At 40.1% G+C, this 17,867-nt stretch overlaps 1 protein-coding gene across 5 annotated transcripts in view; it reads left to right on the forward strand.

Moving 5' to 3' along the window:
* Positions 1-7,588: 7,588 nt before the first annotated feature.
* LOC109875525 (sodium/calcium exchanger 1) overlaps positions 7,589-17,867 on the forward strand; it is a 57,437-nt gene continuing 47,158 nt past the window's right edge. For 4 of the 5 annotated variants that reach the window (XM_020467855.2, XM_020467857.2, XM_031799426.1 and 1 more), the window contains exon 1: positions 7,589-7,719. The gene's annotated coding sequence lies outside the window, so the exon portion shown is untranslated. Of the gene's footprint in view, positions 7,720-8,057; positions 8,140-17,867 lie in introns of all 5 variants that reach the window. The other variant, XM_020467854.2, reaches the window with a different exon arrangement.

Below are 17,867 nucleotides of genomic sequence, written 5' to 3' on the forward strand. Positions count from 1 at the left end.
CTCTCAAAAAAAAATCTGGTTGGTTTTTCTTTGTATTTTCTCCTACCATATCTGTTATATATAATGTGTTATATTATCCTACATTATTTTAACTTTCTACAAACTTCAACGTGTTTTCTTTCCAATGGTACCAATGATATGCATATCCTGGCTTCAGGGCCTGAGCTACAGGCAGTTTACTTTGGGCACGTCATTCAGACAGGAAGTGGATAAATAAGGGGCCTATCCCTAAGAAGCCTTTCACTGACAGCAAGATATTTAAGGAGTGCACGGTGACTGAAATAATTGGCTGACAAAATCTATGGATAGTAGACTATCATTTTGTCTCTTGTTTCTTTAATAGGAAGAAATAGGCTCCAACAGAAAGCCCCCTTGTTAATAGCCTAAAGTCAAATGTAAGTCTCGAATTAGCCTACTTTCAGCACTGTCCATCTCCGCGGCTGCCATTTCATAATAATGTAAGTTTTGCAAATTATATATGGCTTATTGTGAGGTCAATAACTCTGATAAATAGCTTCATTACGGGCAACGAAACATATTGTTTTTACTAAAGTTAATTGTAGAAAGCTTACCTCCGGTTCTCTTTTACATTTTCACGCTCTCCCTCTCAAACTGGATATCAGTAGGCCTAGTCCACACGCACAGATATTGCATCAAAGACGCCTTTGACTTGCCTCCTGAAGAGCCACCATACACAGTACAGCCATTGGTTAGGTAGCACAAAAGTGTTTACATCAGCAAGAGCAGGGCAAGCCAGGGCTCATGATTGTGTGTAATGCAGTCTGTAATGCAGTGTAGCCTAGTTTTATACACACCATCCCAGCAGCGAAAAAACTCGGGAAGGAAGTACATTTCTTTAGATATAGAACTTTGCCCTGTGCTTCTCAGTGCATTCTGTTTGTGAAATCGCACTAAGCACACTTGATATTGGCTTCCAGCAAAGAATCAGAGATGAGGGGCAGCATCAGGCGCACATCGAGATATAATATGCAACTAATTCTCAAACACTGAGCAATATGACATGTAATCAATTACAAATTATATGATCCTCCCCTGGACAAAAAATAAAATAATACTAAACCCTCCCCCTGACAGAAATGTAAAAACTATTACCCTTAACAAGTGTGCATATTTAGACTCCTACCTTAAACTACAACCAATGAGTGATCAAATGTCATTGGTGTGTTGCCACATAAAGGCTAGGCACCTAGTAGATTGAAATTGAGGTTTAGCCACTCTGGTCTGTAATGTTGAATATAATCTGAAACAGCCTTCTTCATTTATGGTGTGGTAATATACTGTATAAACCTGTTGTAATGTGTTGCCTGCAGTCTGTCAGTCATATCTGATGTCAGGCAGTATTTGCCCCTTGGGAATAACTTGAATTTACATGCATTGAATTAAATTGAATTAAAATTGGTAATGGTAGTCAGCCCTTTGTCACAGAGCCATCTTCTGTAGACACCCACACGTTACCTCCTGCTTGCAGGGGCGAGGTGCGAGCGGAGGGCCACACAATCACATCAACACCCTTCTGCTTCACTCCTCCTCCTCCGTTCCAGTGTCCTGCGCTTGACATTTTACACACCGAGGATAAAAATAAACAGATCTACTGGAATGTCGGAAAATAAACTGTCTGCGTTTCGTCCTCCTGCGGCAATAGGAGAAATGTTACCACTCGAATGCTGTCATGCCAGAACTGCTTAATGTTTTGTTACACTGTGGTTTAATGAATTAACATCCAACTGTGACCATATAAGAGAAGTGATGCCCTGTGTGACTAAGAAGAGATAGATTTCTTTAGACAGAAGAGTCAGCTTTTATATGTAATGCCTTGGATTGTCATTACCATACATTATGATAATGAAATGTATGTGATATTGTTTTGTGGTAATGTATGTAATAATGTGTTTGAGGTGATAATGTACAGTGTGATAATGTGTGTGCTGTGGTAATGTATAGAAACCGGATAATAAATGTTTAAATATCCAAATGATTGAATGCTTTTGAATAAAACAATGTACAATCCGTGTCCCCTCATTATCAGTAGCCTACTGTAGATCCCCAAAGCACTTGGTGTTAACTAAGAATCTGCAGTCAGTGTTGTGTGTGGAAGCATCATGCCACAACGAGGTATTCATATATCTAAGCTGTTTGATGTTTGATGAATCCATAACTGGACCCTGTGTGTGTGTGCATGCCTGTTTGTGTGTTTGAGAGAGAGAGAGGCAGGATTAGGACGATACCCGCTAATTATCAAAATTCTAAAACCACCTAAAAGCAAGCGATTCTTAAACCTTCCATAAAAAAACCATCACCTACAGAGATGAACCTGGAGAAAAGTTCCCTAAGCAAGCTGGTCCTGGGGCTCTGTTCACAAACACAAACAGACCACACATAATTGTTTATATTTTATTTAACTAGACAAGTCAGTTAAGAACAAATTCTTATTTACAATGACAGTCTAGGAACAGTGGGTTAACTTCCTTGTTCAGGGGCAGAACGACAGATTTTTACCTTGTCAGCTCAGGGATTCAATATAGCAAACTTTCGGTTACTGACCCAACACTCTAACCACTAGCCTACGCTGCCGCCCCACCCAGGACAGCAACACAATTAGACCCAACCAAATCATGAAAAAACAAAAAGATAATTACTTGACACATTGGAAAGAATTAACAAAAAACAGAGCAAACTAGAATGCTATTTGGCCCTAAACACAGTGGCAGAATACCTAACTACCGTGACTGGTCCAAACTTAAGGAAAGCTTTGACTATTTACAGACTCAGTGAGCATAGCCTTGCTATTGAGAAAGGCCACTGTAGGCAGATCTGGCTTTCAAGAGAAGACAGGCCACAATCCATATTTATGTTTATTTATTTTCCCTTTTGTACTTTAGCTATTTGCACATAATATGTTCTGTTGTAACTTTTGTGAGTGTAATGTTTACTGTTAGATTTTGTATTATTGTTGATTTCACTTTTGTTTATTATCTATTTCACTTGCTTTGGCAATGTAAACATATGTTTCCCCATGCCAATAAGCCACTTAAATTGAATTGAAATTGAATTGAGAGAGAGTGCAGGTGAGCGTGCGTTGAAAGCAGTGACTGTTCCAGATATGTTTCAAACATTTTGTGCTCAATCACAAGAGAGAGCCTGCATTGTTGACACTTTCAATGTAGCCTGCATACCAACACTATGTTGCCTTAAGAGTTATCGGTAATTAGGCTACATTGCTTGTGACATCTTAAACAACTGTACTGTGACGCATGCAACGAAAGCATTCAACCACAATTCCAATCATTGACATTCGATGCATCATAGCAGTCCAATCTAACACCTTCTTGGCTGGAGATTTTTTTTTTTACTTACCTCTGTAGTGTTTCTTTCTCTTACAGATTGAACTATTCTTTGATGGGTCCTTTGTTTTGGGATCATTTGAAATGTGGTTCGTGTAAGACTCTTTCTCCTGAGCAGATCCAGCTCATCCCCTCAGTCACATGAAAATCTTGCGTCACGTCGCAGGCGGCAAGAATGAGATGGCACAATGGGTTCATTACAATGATTTCCTGTCTTCCAACATTACTGGAGTGAACGTATTATTGTCTCTGTATATTCAAATAATTTACCCTCACAATAAGAAACTGCACTCATATGGCCATTTAATGTCTTATTTGAGTTTTCAAAACAAATGGCTTTGAAATGGGGTTGAATCCCCAAAGCATGTGTAATTCAAATAGAAATAACAAGAAATCCACATTAGCCTTTGTAGTTATTTCTGTCTTCATCAAGTTAACTCTTGGATGTGAGGGGAATGTGGCATTTGACTATCTATTAATTCAATTACTTTTTCATTTTTACTGTCAAATGACTTCAAGTCATTCAGCTTGTGATTCAAATCCTTGAACACTCAATTGGCAGTTGCAGCAAAGTACACAACCTAAAATGATATTATGTACATGTATTTTGGAAAAGCATTGCATTTCCAATGTTTCAATCAAGACTGGCTGATAGTTTTCCACACTGCCCTTTACAGTAGCAAGTCCAGGCTGGAGGAAGTTGACACTTGATTTAGGCATTGGCAGTGCTGTTGTGTGCCCTGGATGACTTCTCCGCCAGGTTTGGCATCAATACGGAACGCGTCACAACACGAGACTGCCCATTTCTAAATCATATGTTAACTTCCTCCTTCTGAGGTAAATGCTGTGCAAATCAAAACACACTTCTGAAAATGCAGTGTAGAAAATGTCATTTCTGCAATGATTGAATGGCAGTTTATGCCTCAAGGCTTTTGACTAGCTAATATGTTGTAGCATTGTCCTCCAAAATGGTGGATGCTCCATGATGTAAGTAACCTTCAAAACCAAAATAAAGTGTTTTGAGATAATGGGGTATTCTGTAGAAACATATCCATGTTTATTTTCCTCTGAACACAACACAACTTAAAAGTGGCAAAACCAAAGTCCCATTCACTGGGCAAAAGATAATGAATATTTTCCCGAACGCAAATGCTACCAAGGCACCATCTGAGCTCATCCAATAGCACCGCTTATTTATGCTTCAAAAGCGATTGCTCCCACTTGAGGTTAACGCTTGCGTCCTAACTCTGTGTGGAACAGACGTTTGGCACAACTTGAATTTTCCAACTTGGATCATGATGTCGATGGAGCACAAAGGGGCTCCTGTAAATAGAGCAGCGTGCTGCTTGGGGCCAAATGAAATGAAGCTCAGACACAGATTCTGTGTCCCAGACGGGGTGAGATAAGGTTTCTCTTTCAAGGGAACTGTGGAGGAGGGAGCATTGTCACTGCAAATAAATCACGACGACTACTCGATTGGAGAGGAAAACCAAATGGTGTGAAACTATCTACGACAGCTTGCTTTACAAAGCTCGGCTACAGTGGCAGGAAAAAGTATGTGAACCCTTCGGAAATACCTGGATTTCTGCATAAATTGGTCATAATATTTGATCTGATCTTCAGCTAGGTCACAACAATAGACAAACACAGTCTGCCTAAACTAATAACACACAAACAATGATATGTTTTCATGTCTTTGTTGAACACACCGTGTAAACATTCAAAGTCCACGGTGGGAAAAGTATGTGAACCCTTGGATGTAATAAATGGTTGACCCTCCTTTGGCAGCAATAACCTCAACCAAATGTTTTCTGTAGTTGTGGATCATACCTGCACAACAGTCAGGAGGAATTTTGGACCATTCCTCTTTACAAAACTGTTTCAGTTCAGCAATATTCTTGGGATGCCTGGTGTGAAATGCTCTTGAGGTCATGCCACATTATCTCAATCGGGTTGAGGTCAGGACTCTGACTGGGCCACTCCAGACTGGTCCACTTCAAGCCATTCTGTTGTTGATTTACTTCTGTCTTCTGGGTTGTTGTCCTGTTGCATCACCTAACTTCTGTTGAGCTTCAATTGGTGGACAGATAGCCTAACATTCTCCTGCAAAATGTCTTTATATTTTTCCGTCGATGATAGCAAGCTGCCCAGGCCCTGAGGCAGCAAAGCAGCCCCAAACCATGATGCTCTCTCCACCCTAGTTTACAGTTGGGATGAGGTTTTGATGTTGGTGTTGTGTGTTCCTTCCAAACACCTCAACTGTAGTTTCATCTGTCCACCGAATATTTTGCCAGTAGCACTGCGGAACATCCAGGTGCTCTTTTGCGAATTTCAGATGTGCAGCAATGGTTTTTTTGGACAGCAGTGGCTTCTTCCGTGGTGTCCTCCCATGAACACCATTCTTGTTTAGTGTTATACGTATCGTTGACTTGTCAACAGAGATGTTAGCATGTTCCAGAGATTTCCATAAGTCTTTAGCTGACACTTTAGGATTTTTCTCAACCTCATTGAACATTCTGCGCTGTGCTCTTGCAGTCATTCTTTGCAGGACAGCCACTCCTAGGGAGAGTAGCAACAGTGCTGAACCTCCTCCATTTATAGACAATTTGTCTTACCGTGGACTGATGAACATCAAGGATTTTAGAGATACTTTTGTAACTCTGTCCAGCTTTATGGGGCGGCAGCGTAGCCTCGTGGTTAGAGCGTTGGACTAGTAACCGGAAGGTTGCAAGTTCAAACCCCCGAGCTGACAAGGTACAAATCTGTCGTTCTGCCCCTGAACAGGCAGTTATAACCCACTGTTCCCAGGCCGTCATTGAAAATAAGAATGTGTTCTTAACTGACTTGCCTGGTTAAATAAAGTTTAAAAAAATAAAATGCAAGTCAACAATTCTTAATCTTAGGTCTTCTGAGATCTCTTTGTTTGAAGCATGGTTCAAATCAGACAATGCTTCTTTTGAGTAGCAAACTAAATGTTGTGTTTTTTATAGGTCAAGGCAGCTCTAACCAACATCTCCAATATCGTCTCGTTGATTGGACTCGTTGATTGGTTAGCTGACTCCTGACTCCAATTAGCTTTTGGAGAAGTCATTAGCCTAGGGGTTCACATACTTTTTCCAACCTACACTGTGAATGTTTAAATTATATATTCAATGTAGACAAGAAAAATACAATAATTTGTGTGTTATTGGTTTAAGCACACTATGTTTGTTTATTGTTGTGACTTAGATGAAGATCAGATCAAATTTGATGACCAATTTATGCAGAAATCCAGGTCATTCCAAAGGGTTCACATACTTTTTCTTGCCACTGTATATGCTTCATATTGTTTAATAACACTTAGCATAGCAGAATATAGGGTATGTAACATCCTCATTCATTGACATTCATGACTTCCTATTAAAGTGCATGAGGGCTAAAATAGCAAATTACGCTGATTAGTTGATTATGGTTTCAGATATGTCAATCATTTTGTCCGAGAGAATGAGTTCCTGTTTTACAGTAGCTTTAATGAACCTCAACCCTTTTAAGGCTGCCACCCTTCCTCTCAATATCTCTACTCTTCCACCAGACACTAGTAGAAGATGGTTGATATCTGTGTGCTCATGACAAAGACAGATATCAATTGGGTGTGCTATCTTCTTCAAATAATCACTGCCTTGCTCTCACCTCAGTTTTAATAGGGAGTGTGTTGGCTTCACACTTGAAAAGGGAGGAACATAAGCTATATTGAAATGGCTCTTGAAATGCTTCTGGTTTATTATGAATCAAAATGTATTTGGCAGCAAGTGGTCATAACTTTGAAACTAAGAACATCCCCTTTTTTTCACCTCTCCTCTACGGATCCATCTCTAATCCACCCATCCCCTGGATTCATAATACAGACTTCAAGAGAATTATTGGAGATATCCAATCTCCATATACCACCTCCACGGTCAAAGGGCCTGGAAACAGTTGAAAATCACCCTAGAGGGAACCACTTATCTACCACATTCCTCCATTGGTGGGGGGGGGGGGGGGATTTCAACGTTGCCTAAAAGGTACCCACCATCCAAACACTCCAAACCCTTTATCTCCCATGTGTCGGTGGCGACAAGGAGCTGCCAGATAGCCGGCCTACTCCAGAAGCCCAGAGTGACAAGCTCCATCAGCAGAGTCCTTGTATGGCCATGGATCGGGCTGAGGAGGACGATAAGCAGCAGCCAGCCCAGCTATGCAGCCCATGTTTAGAGAGACTCCTTGGGACCGGGCATCCGCAGAACAATGTCTGTTTCTGTTCAATTCAGAGTGGTTATTGCACGCTGTTCTTCCCGCTAGGCAGTACGTCTTTTTCACAGCTCCATTGGGACTAACAGAGGTGAGTAAGAGAGGTTCTTGTTTGGCTGGTCAGCATGTTCATCTTTGACGAATTTGAAATGTGTTTGTCACCAATGGAGTTTTTCGTAAACATGGTGAGATGTTTGGCTTTGGTTTTTTGAGTGTGTGTGAGGTGCATGGGTGGTTGGACTTCCATGAAAGTCCTTCACCTTGGAAAGAATGATGGTGCAGTAGACTAGCAGATGGGGAATCATCATGTGTCCTCAATTTTTACGTTTTTGCATGATTTTCTTAATTCCGTTTATAACATGGATCATGGGAGATTCAAATATTACATTAGCAAACCATACCATAATAGAGGTTGTTATTGATTTTCAGCCTTTGAATCCAATTGATGACATAAGCACCTGAACAAAAGTCCTCTACATTCAGTGAGAAATTGGACTTTCAGGCAAAGGGGGTAAGATAAATCTTGATTCAGAGCTAATTAACTGATGCTGCTCATGCACTGGATAGGAGTGGTAAAGTTAGAACACGAATAATTACACAAACAAAAAATAAATGCAAAACATACATTTGTATGACTTTTAAAGAGATAGTTCTCCCAAATTACAAATGTATATATTTGCCTCATTACCCAGAAAGCAGATTATGGACCCTTTGGTTTGGTTGAACTTTTGACTGCCACCAACAGTTAATATTAGCATTTTCGAATCAAAATGTTAGTTAATGTCCCCCAGTTAACATAATTAAAATGGCATGCAGTTAACAGACATACCCTGATGCTACACTATTGTCCTCCCAGTTTTTTTTATTATCTACCGTAATGTACTGCATGAGAATGGCTGAATATGTCACTGTGCCGCCTATACTCTGGATATGACAAAAACTAGGAGAACATGAATATACAATCGCTGAAAGTGTACACACCCCTTGCACAGTCTTCACATTTTTGCTGCCTTAAATTGAAATCTAAGGTTTCAATTAGATGTTGTTCCTATCGATCTGCACAACCTACTCACAAGGTTCAAAATGAAAGACAAATGTTTGAAAATGTTCTAGATTTTTGTATTTATTATTAGGATGCGTTGACTGCGTATGTCTTCACATCCCCTTTTGGTGGAAGAACCTTTGGCAGCCATTACAGCTGTGAATCATTTTGAACAAGGTTCGACTCACCTTGGACAACTCTTAGGGCAACATACTGGGCATTCGGAAAGTATTCAGACGCCTTTACTTTTTCCACATTTTGTTACATTAGTCCTGTCTAAAATGGATTAAATACAAAAAAATCCTCATCAATCTACACACAATACCCCATAATGACAAAGCGAAAAACTGTTTCTTAGATTATTTACTTAAGTATTCAGACCCTTTGCCCTGAGACTTTGAAATTGAGCTCGGGTGCATCCTGTTTCCATTGACCATCCTTGAGATGTTTCTACAACTTCATTGGTGTCCACCTGTGGTAAATTCAATTGATTGGACATGATTTGGAAAGGCACACACCTGTCTATATAAGGTCCCACAGTTGTCAGAGCAAAAACCAAGCCATAAGGTCAAAGAAATTGTGTGTAGATGAGGGGGGAAAATGATTTAATACATTTCAAAATGTGGAAAAAGTCAACGGGTCTGAATACTTTCCGAATGCACTGTATATCAATTGATTTTGTTCAAATTGCTCAAGCTCAGTAAATTGGGTGAGAATCATTGATAGACAACAGTATTCAAATCTTATCTCTGATTTTCAAGCAGATTTAAATCAGGACTGAGACTGGACCATTCAGGAACACCTCTTGGAAAGACATTCTGGTGTGTTTTTTGGTATTAAAAGTTTAGCTGAAATTGTGCCGCTGAAAATAAAACTCTGTCCCAGGGTTAGGTTTTCAGAAGGCCACGGTGGGTTTTCCTCTAAACTCCCCAGTCCCTGCTCGTGTCAAGCATACGCATAACATAATGCTGCCACCACAATACTTGAAAATACAGAGGATCAACAATATTGCATTGTAATTTTGTTTTAAAAAAGGGATACATAAAAGTGTTGCAGCCCATGGCCTGTGATTATGATTTTTGAGCAGATTTATCATCATTTGGCTAATTGTCTGCAGTAACATTTTACAGACACCAGCCCCAAAGTAGTTTAGTTTAGTTTAGTTTATTTTAATTTTTACAGGGACAGTGCACATTAATCAACATTTCAGTAAAAGTGCCAGTTTTAGCCAACCGGCTAATTTTCAACCGCAGTCCCTGGGCAGGTTATTAAAAACAATTACAATATAGACAATAGCAACATATGACAAGCAAGACATAGCATACAGACAGAGCAACATAGGACAAGCAAGACGTAGCATACAGACAGAGCAGCATAAAACAAAAAGCAGCAAGACAAAATTCATAAAAGCAACAAAGTGTTTCCACACCTCACAAGCTACAGACAACAGACAACATGGAGAGTGGCAACACACAGCTAGGGACCATGTTCACAAATCTGATTGACCTTTAGCCATGTCTTCAAGCATTTTGGGAAAGTGTGATATGTGGTGCAGTTATGTGTGTCTGATGGCAGTGTATTCCAGTAGTTTAGTGGATCATCCCATCAATCAATAAGTGCACACACAAAAATGGGATGGTGTGGAGAAATGCTATGGGACTGATTTCTGATCCCAATCCATACTTGGAATTACAAATGTGTACACTGTACCCTCTGAACATAACTTTCATTCAGTTATGCAGCAAGCTAGCCTTGAAAGCTTGCATTCCTATGATATCAATACCTACTTTAGATATCGTGACTGCTCATCACATCTTTCACTTATGGTTGGGGCAGAGCTAGCATGATGGAGTGAACGGCCGTGTTTGAGAGAGGCTTTCGCAACTTTTTTTGTGAAACAATCTAACTTAACCTACTTTACAGCACTTTTTACAACATTAGTCTCTTTCTAATACAATATTGTAACTTCTTATGTGAACATGCAGAGTAATAGGCAACTAAAGGACAATAAATCCTCATCGGAGGCCCACCAAACAACGAGACAGACATGGCAGAAGGCACAGGTGATAATGTGACACTTTCAGAACTTATCCGGGCTCTGGGAGAACTACGTGTTGCTATAGCTGAGGATTTTAAGGCTACTATTGCTGAACTGGACACCAAAATCGAAAGCACCATTTGAACGGTTGCTTCGCAGGGCCAGAGTATTGTGGACCTTGAGAAGGCTTCTGAATTCAACGCTGGTAGGATCGGCGAGTTAGAGAAGCTATGCACGTCCTTGCAGGATAGTGTGCAGATGCTTTCTGTGAAAGTGGTCGACCTAGAGGGCCGGTCCAGACGTCATAACCTTCCTAACCTGCGTGAGGCTGAATGAAGAGTAACCTGTTACATGAAAGACATCCCTTCCGTGTCTATGATGATTATGCACCCGATGTGGCAAAGCATCGCGCCGACTAGAGGGATGTCATGACCAAACTCTGCAAACTCCATCTTCCCCCAGCCTTGCTCTTCCCTGCCAGACTCAGAATTGCCCCTCCTTCTGGTGAGAAGATTTGTCTCTCCTTGAGTTTTGGACGTAGAGAAATGTATCCGGGCATATACACCAATCCCCGGTCCGGGTTAGAGTGCCTTGTCATTGTGTGTTAGGGTCTGCTCTTGGACTCGAATCCATACTGAGCCATAGCGGGTGAAATCTTATTGAACGGTCTCAACAAGGGCTGCCGACTGAAGTTGTATTGTTGCTCCCGGACATGTAAGACGCTGAGCCGGCAAATAGAGGGCGGTCAGAGCTCTCATTACACTTTCATTCTGGCTGGACGACTGACCTGTCGTTGGAGTTTAGTGCGATGCCCGTTTGAGTGGCTTGCCAGGTTTGATCATTGACACTTTCGGATGGATATCCTTATATTCCCTCATTTTTGTTTTATTACTAGGTTACTATTATTATTATCACACCTTTTATCTATTGTTTGCAGGGGACTGGTGGTGATGGCTGGACCGGGGCAGATGGTGTGGCATCAGACACCTGGATATCATGTTGGTGTGTTGTGCCGTTCTGCTTCGGTCATTGCCGCGGGCCCGTTCTCCCCATTAGGTTCCCACCAGCCTCCTGTGGTGTTTGTGTATATATGTGTAGCTGTGTGTACATATAATTATTATTTGTACTTAATTTTTTTCTCTTAGCATTTTATTATTATTATTGTGTATGTGTACACTACCGTTCAAAAGTTTGGGGCCACTTAGAAATGTCCTTGTTCTTGAAAGAAAAACATTTTTGTGCCATTAACATAACATCAAATTGATCAGAAATACAGTGTAGACATTGTTAATGTTATAAATGACTATTGTAGCTGTAAATGGCTGATATTTAATGGACTATCTACATAGGCCCATTATCAGCAACCATCACTCCTGTGTTCCAATGGCAGGTTGTGTTAGGTAATCCACGTTTATCATTTTAAAAGGCTAATTGATCATTAGAAAACCCTTTTGCAAAACGGTTGTTCCTGATTAAAGAAGCAATAAACATGCCCTTCTTTAGACTAGTTGAGTATCTAGAGCATCAGCATTTGTGGGTTCGATTACAGGCTCAAAATTGCCAGAGGCAAAGGACTTTCTTCTGAAACTCGTCAGTCTATTCTTGTTCGGAGAAATGAAGTCTTTTCCATGCGAGAAATTGACATGAAACTATAGATCTCGTACAACTTTGTGTACTACGCCCTTCACAGAACAGCACAAACTGGCCCTAACCAGAATAGAAAGAGGAGTGGGAGGCCCCGATATACAACTAGGCAAGATGACAAGTACATTAGAGTGTCTGGTATGAGAAACAGATGCCTCACAAGTCCTCAGCTGGCAGCTCCATTAAATAGTACCCGCAAAACACCAGTCTGAACGTCAACAGTGAAGAGGCAATTCCGGGAGGCTGGCCTTCTAAAGAGGGTTGTTATGTGATCGTAATAGGAGAGATCCATTCTACTTCTGTAACTCTACTGAATATCTATGGGCCAAACATGTATGAGCCCACATTTTTTTCAAAAGAGTCTTTGCCCTGATTCCAGATATCTCCCATACTAACCTGGTCATTGGAGAGGGGGACCTTAATTGTGTGCTAGACCAATATTTGGATAGATCCTCTACCCGACATACCCCTACCTCCTATTCAAGCAAATTCTTGAATACCTACATAAAAAAAAATCAAACTTATTTGATATATGGGGGATTGGTAACCCAACGGGCAGGGAATACTCCTTTACTCTCATGTTCACAATGTTTCTACCCGAATGGACTACTTTTTGGTTGATGCAAAATTACTCCCTTACACCTGTAATGCGAGGTATCATGATATTATAATCTCTGACCACAGTCCACTCACCTTCTCCCTGAGATTGGGTGACATCGTATCAAACTAGTTGGTCTGGAGGTTGAATCCTCAGCTCCTCACACCATCTATGGAGAAACATTAAACAAATGACAGCTTCAAAATGTGAATATAATCAGATTCTCTCAGCTAAAATTGCTAAATCTTTTCTCTCTGCCAAGCAAAACTATTTTGAGTTTGGTGACAAACCACACAAATTACTTTTTTATTTTATTATTTTACCTTTATTTATACAGGTTTTTCTCATTGAGATAACATCTCTTTTCCAAGAGAGACCTGGTCAAATAGCAGCAGGGGAAACAACGTTTCAGACAAAACAACTTACGTACACTAATACAACATTAAACACAACTATAAACACACATACAGTACAACAAAAACATTGTACATTAAAAGCACAAACTTCTTGACTAAAAACAGCTGTCCTAAAAACAATTACACTCTTCTATGATATAGACATCGATCAAGTGTTTAAACTCCACCAACGAAACTAGGTCATCACATTTTCAAATGTTCATGACAGAATTCCAGGACCACGGAGCTAAGTAACTAAAACTATTTCTACCATGTCCTATTCTAATTTCTCATTTTTGGTACTGTTAGAAGCAAATCAGAATGGAACTGTAATTTATGTTTATTTACTGACCTGACCAAAAAAGAAGCTGATAAAATGTCATTTTACCCAATGTGGCCTTATAAATCAGTGTATACCAGTGTTTAAGCCTATGCAAGGTCAATGACGACCAGCCAACAGCGCTGTAGAGATCACAATGATGTGTTAGACATTTCTGATTTGAAATGAACCTGAGGGCTGCATGATACACTGAATCAAGTGCTCTGAGGGTAGTGGCTGAGGCCAGCATATATATAACATCACTCAAATCTAAAACCGACAGTAATGTACATCGTACCAGCTCCTTCCTGTCCTCAAAAGAAAAACAAGCCTTATGCCGGTAATACAATTATATTTTCAGCTTGAGCGTCCTTATCAAGTTCTCTACATGCACAGTGAAGCTCAGCTTATCATCAACACACACACCCAAATATTTGTACACTTTAACTTGCTCTATAGTATGACCAGCCGATGTAGCAATGACATGATTTGTATCATGCCTGGCATTTAAAAATACCATGCATTTTGTTTTACCCGAATTTAGAATCAGCTTTAAATCATACAGATTCTATTGTATGATGTTAAAAGCTCTTTGGGCATTTTCAAAAGCTAAAGATAAACTACTACCACTTGAATAAAATACAGTATCATCTGCATAAAAATGAACATCCGCTGTTTTAATAAGATCCCCAATGTTGTTGATATACAAAATGAACAACAGTGGGCCCAAAATAGAACCTTGAGGAACACCTGAGCACACCTCTATGGACTCAGATTTACAACCATCCGCCATTAAAAATCAATCTAGAGCATGACCAGTAATTCCACAACATTTAAACTTTTGCACTAACACAACGTGGTCCACGGTGTCAAAAGCCTTTGACAAATCAATAAAAACAGACACATAATGTAACTTCTTATCAAGAGCACAGTGGATGTCATTAAAACCTTCAATGTTGCTGAAACAGTGCTGTGGCCAGACCTAAAACCTGATTGCATTCCATTTAAGATGTTGTTTTCTTGGAAGTAGACCTTTAGCCGCCTACTAACTAAGGACTCCAGTACCTTTGACAGTACAGACAATTTTGATATGGGTCGATAGTTGTCAAGTAGCAAAGGTTCTCCACCTTTCAGGAGAGGCAGTACAAAAGCAGATTTCCATAACAAGTGTGAGGTTAAAAATACATGTTAAGGGGGAGCAATGATGTCTGCAGCTAGGTGTAGGAAACAGGGGTCTAGTTCATCAGGGACAGGGGATTTTTTTTAAATACATTTCTTTCAGGGCTTTACACACTTCTGAAACAGACAACTTCAAAAAACTGAGAGTGACCGAATGATTCACACTGTTAAATCTGCAACTGGGGAATTACTCTCTTCCCCAAGGATATCAATGACAGATTCTGTCAGATTTACGAGACTCTATATACATCTAAAGGAGATCCTAACCCTTAATTATGCAAAAACTTTTTAGAAGACTAATCTCCCTGCCCTGAACCACAAAGATTGCAACTTCCTGAATAAGGAAATATCTCTTGGAGAAATTCAAGAAACAATTACATCTCTAAAGAGTGGCAATAACCTGGGCCCAGATGGATTTCCTGGTGAATTCAGGAAATTCAGCAACATGCTCTCTCCCTACCTGCACAAAATGTTTGTTCGGGCCAATGAGGATGGAGCTCTCCCACCTACTTTGGATGAGGTGTTTATTACAGTTATACATAAAAAGGGTAAAGATCCAGAAGAGGTAGGGTCATACAGACCAACATCTCTCCTTAATACAGACCAAAGGATTTTAGCAAAAACTCTGGCTAACAGGCTTAGCACTTTAGTGGGCAAATTGGTCCATTCAGACCAGACCAGCTTTATCCAGAACAGAAACTCATTCTTCAATCTCAGGCGCCTCTTCAACATTACGTATTCTCAGAGTTTACCCAACTTGGACCTTGCCGTTATATCGCTTGACGCCGAAAAGGTTGAGTAGTCCTATCTACTCAAGGTCCTACAGAAATGTAATATTGGAGATGAGTTCATAAAATGGATCCAGTTTTTATATAGCAACCCCTGTGCTAGAATACTCACTAACCAATCATTGTCGCCCCGATTTAACCTTTATAGAGGGACAAGGCAAGGTTGCGCGCTATCGCCAATCAGATCTCATACAGCAATACACGGCTATGATAAAGATATTCTAAATATGATCTCTCTATACGCAGATTATACGCTATTCATGATTTGATTCATTTGTTTGGTACCTTCTCGGGATACAGAATAAATTTGAAAAAGAGTGAATTAATGCCCATACGATTGCAAAACACCTCTTGGTTAGAACTTCTTCCATTTAAGTTATCTTCAGAAACATCTACCTATCTAGGAATTGTAGTTACCAAACAATACTCCTCACTATTTAAAGAAAATGTCCCCTCTGGTGCAAAAACTCAAGGCAAACATACCATTTTGGAGAACTCTCCCAATTTCTTTGCTCGGGAGAATTAATGCCATTAAAATGGTCTTCCTCCTACAACTGCTTTACCTATTCCAGAACATCCCAGTATTCATCGCTAAGTCCTTTCATAAACAACTGGACTCAATTATCCATCCAGGATTATAAAACACAGAGGATAGGTAAAAAAACACCTCTGTAAATCCAAGATGGAAGAAGGATTGTCTCTCCCTAATGTTATATTGTACTATTGGGCCGCTAACCTCTGCGCTGTTGCGTTTCTGCTGGATGACGCACGTCCGTCATATGTGACGCTTTTTCAATCTGTTAGCACACCTTCTACAGATGCCATTAAGGCAAAATGGGAGGAAGAGCTAGGGACTGACATTTCTGTGGCAGACTGGGAAGATAGCTTGGAGTATATCCACACCTGCTCCATTAACTCAGATATCGTCTCATACAATTCAAGGTATTACACAGATTACACTATTCCAAAACTAAGCTGCATAGGATATTTTCTGATACATCCCCTATGTGTGATGAATGTCATGCTGCGCAGGGTACACTACTCCACTGCTTTGCCCTATGCTCTAACTTGCATGGTTATTGGTGTGGAATTTTTGGGATCTTCTCTGAAGTTTTGGAGACTTCAATTGACCCAGATCCGCTTCTGATCATCCTGGGAGTGTTGTTTTCTATTGTTTTATTTCATCTTTATTTAACTAGGCAAGTTAGTTAAGAGCAAATTCTATTTACAATGATGGCCTACCGGGGAACAGTGGGTGAACTGCCTTGTTTAGGGGCAGAACGACAGATTTATAGGAAGGGGGTGACATCTGTCCTCTTTCTGTTTACCTGTCCCTGTTCTGTATGTCTTATTTTGTATTATTTACTTTGTACTTAGAACTCTGGGTATTTTTGTTTCTGCCTGCTCTTTTATGTTTAGATAAGAATTGTATACTTGTCTTTTCTACAAAATACCTATACACCATTCTTGTGTGTTCAATAAAAAAATATTTTAACATCATCTTTCACTTACTATGTGTTGTGCGACGATGCAAAGGACTGTTTAAGGACTGAGGGAGTACAAGCAAAGTCTGGCCAAGTGCATGTAAGTCAAAATAACCCTGTAAGCCAAGATAACTGATAGTAAAAACACGAATGACTAACTGACTGACTGACATTCATGTAAAGTGTGTCCAGTCTGTGTGAGCCAAGAGCAAAAACATGACTGACTCAACTGTGAGTTCACCCCAACTCTCCCTCGGATGAAGTTATTTGAGGAGAAAGCTTCCCAGTATCATTAAAACTCCACTGACTCAGAATGGAGTCAGGTTCATCTACATTGTTTCAAAAGGAAACAAAATCACGCACCGCGCATTCGATGAAACTTTGATGGAACCGCTCTCGCCTCTCCCTTAAGGTGAATTGATTTCAAAGTTAAAGCTTAAAATAATGAAAAGTAGTCACTATGTAACCTAATGTAGTAGGCATAGAAAGATGCCTGAGATTGGATTTCCCACTTCCGTTTTCCAGGGGAAACGGAAGTTAGGTTGAAAATACTGTATTCCTGAAAACCGAATGTTAGCGTTTTCTGGTGACTCTGCATAGGCTAGTCACTGTATGGTGTGTACTGCATTTGGAGCAGCATTGGCTAATTCATAGAGTGACTATTGTAGCATCCTCTGACATATTATTCATATCTGTCGGCTGCTAAGCTAGCCTTCTACCAGAGGCCTGGAGATAGAGGGAGTTAACAAGGG

The sequence above is a fragment of the Oncorhynchus kisutch genome, linkage group LG20 (assembly GCF_002021735.2).
Source record: "Oncorhynchus kisutch isolate 150728-3 linkage group LG20, Okis_V2, whole genome shotgun sequence".
Lineage (NCBI taxonomy): Eukaryota > Metazoa > Chordata > Actinopteri > Salmoniformes > Salmonidae > Oncorhynchus > Oncorhynchus kisutch.